This window comes from Hyla sarda, chromosome 1, assembly GCF_029499605.1.
Source record: "Hyla sarda isolate aHylSar1 chromosome 1, aHylSar1.hap1, whole genome shotgun sequence".
NCBI classification, from domain to species: domain Eukaryota; kingdom Metazoa; phylum Chordata; class Amphibia; order Anura; family Hylidae; genus Hyla; species Hyla sarda.
Genome location: NC_079189.1, coordinates 461,027,572 through 461,030,509, shown reverse-complemented (window position 1 = coordinate 461,030,509; position 2,938 = coordinate 461,027,572).

Sequence of the window (2,938 nt, the reverse complement as noted above, 5' to 3'; positions counted from 1 at the left end):
GTGACGGCTCCTTCCAGTTCTCAGGTGTGCGGGCACTGACATGGGAGATGTCTGCGGATAGAGACTGTGACTGGGAGGATGACGTCACACTATGCAAGTTATCATTGACATCTATGGGGAAGATAACAAATATTTAAAATAAAAACTGTCCTTAGTGGCAGTATTCTCTGCTGTGATTGGTTACTACGGGCAACAAATACAGTTTTCTATGTTTTTGATCATTTCCCATGTGTTTCTGTTTGAATTGTTTAGGCCAGTGGTCTCCAAACTGTGGACCTCCAGCTGTGGCAAAACTACAAGTCCCAGCATACCCGGACAGCCACTGGATATCTGAGGTCACAGGCTTCACCAGTGTGTTCTTCTGGTTGTGTCAATTTGCCAGGAAGAATAATAATGGCACAGCTGGCTTTGCCATTCCCTTTAACCCCTTATAAATGGGCACTGTCAGAAACAAAAGCTTTTGGTATGTTGTAAAGCATGCAACACCTATAGGTTTTACAATTGCTTTCATTAGAACATTTTCAGTATTTCATACTGAAAAATCCAGTCAAACAACTGGTCCATACGATTAAAATGATACCCTACTTATATAGGTTTGATTTTGTCGCACTTCTGGAAATAATCATAACTACATGCAGGAAAATTTATACGTTTAAAATTGTCATCTTCTGACCCCTATAACTTTTTTATTTTTCCCCGTATGGGGCGGTATGATGGCTCATTTTTTGCACCGTGATCTGAAGTTTTTACCTTCTAATATTGATTGGACTTATTGATCGCTTTTTATTCATTTTTTCATGATATAAAATGTGAACAAAAATATGCTATTTTGTACTTTGGAATTTTTTTGCACGTACGCCATTGACCGTGCGGTTTAATTAATGATCAATTTTTATAATTCGGATATTTCCGCATGCGGCGATACCACATATGTTTATTTACACAGTTATTTTTTTTTTTATGGGAAAAGGGGGGGTGATTCAAACTTTTTTTTAGGGAAGGGGTTAAATGATCTTTATTCACTTTTTTTTCACTTTTTTTGTTGTTGCAATGTTATAGCCCCCATAGAAGGCTATAACACTGCACACACTGATCTTTTACATTGATCAATGGTTTCTCATAGGAAAGTTGGCGTGCATTACGGTTTGGGCACTCGGGCTCAAAAAGGTTCGCCATCATTGCTCTAGTCAGTCCTATTCAAGTCAGTCAAGATCAGTCTGTATAAAGTCAGCGTGGGCCTGAAGCACATTGTCCAAGTCCACTACAACTCTCAGCGAGCCGTGGTGTCCCGATCAGCTGAGGACACACATGGAGGGTCCCTACCTTCCTCCTCTACGTCCGAGGCGACTGATTTCTCCAAGCCTGAGATCCAAACGATAACACAGATCAATGCAATGGCAGTGATCAGTGTGGGCAATCAATGTACTGCATGGTATAGTCCCCTATGAGGGCTATAACATTGCAAAAAAAAAAAAGTTAATAAAGATGATTTAACCCCTTCCCTAATAAAAGTTTGAATCACCCCCCCCCTTTTAACATTTAAAAAAAAAACTGTGTAAAAAAATAAATATAAACATATGTGTTATCACCACGTGGGTAAGGGTCCAAACTATAAAAATATATCAATAATTAAACCGCACAATCAATAGCATACACGTAAAAAAAAAATTCCAAAGTCCAAAATAGCATATTTTTGGTCACTTTTTATACCATAAAAAAATGAATTAAAAGCGATCAAAAAGTCCAATCAAAACAAATGGTACCGATAAAAACGTCAGATCACTGCGCAAGAAATGAGCCCTTATACATCCCTGTATGTGGGGGGAAAAACATTTTGATTTTCGTGCATGTAGTTATGATTTTTTCCAGAAGTAAGACAAAACAAAACCTATATAAGTAGGGTATCATTTTAATCGTATGGACCTGTAGAATAAAGATAAGGTGTCATTTTTACTGAAAAATTAACTGCATAGAAACGGAAGCCCCCAAATTTTCTTTCAATTTCGTGTCTCAATGATTTTTTTTTTCCGTTTCACTGTAGATTTTTGGGTAAAATGACTGATGTCATTACAAAGTAGAATTGGTGGCGCAAAAAATAAGCCCTCATATGGATATTTAGGTGCAAAGTTTAAAGAATTATGATTTTATAAAAGGTAAGGAGGAAAAACGAAAGTGCAAAAACGGAAAAACCCTGAGTCCTTAAGGGGTTAAACTCTAATACCTGCATTTTGTATTGTATTGATTTCTCACATTATTAATTATTTTCTTTAAACTGCCACCGTTTATGGATTCCTTCTTGTCTTCTATGCTCATAGAAAGTTTTATGTCTTCAGCTATCCTCTTTACACATTGATTCTGACTAATTCTTTTCATCCTATCTTTCATGCACTTATTGAAGTCTCTAATGATCTTTTCCTTTTGGCTGCTGCATCTATAGGTCATTTTTACTCATTATCTACTACCAGTGATGCATTAGATCATTGGTTATTCATGAAACATTTTGGCTCTTTGGCCTTATAGAGTCACACAATACGATAGTAAATCAACTTAAAGGAAAACTCAGCTTTCTCCTCACCCCCCCCCCCCCCCCCCCCACCCCTCGCACTAACCAGCATTACTGGCTGGTAGTGTGGGGGACGCTGATCAGTTTGATCCTTGCCGTGCCCGGATCCGCTGCACCGTTTGGCCGTAGTCTTCTATTATCGGTATATTCAAATGGGGTGCTAACTGGCACTCTGACGTCAGTGCCGGGCCGCAGCTCTGCACAGCGCATAAATATTCCTCCCCTCCCTCTGCCTCTCCCTCTTCTCCCTGCTCTGTAATGAAGAGAGAGGGGAGGAATATTGATGAGCTGGGCGGTGCTGCGGCCCGGTACTGACTTCAGAGTGCCAGTTAGCACCTCATTTGAATATACAGATAATAGAAGATTATAGCTGAA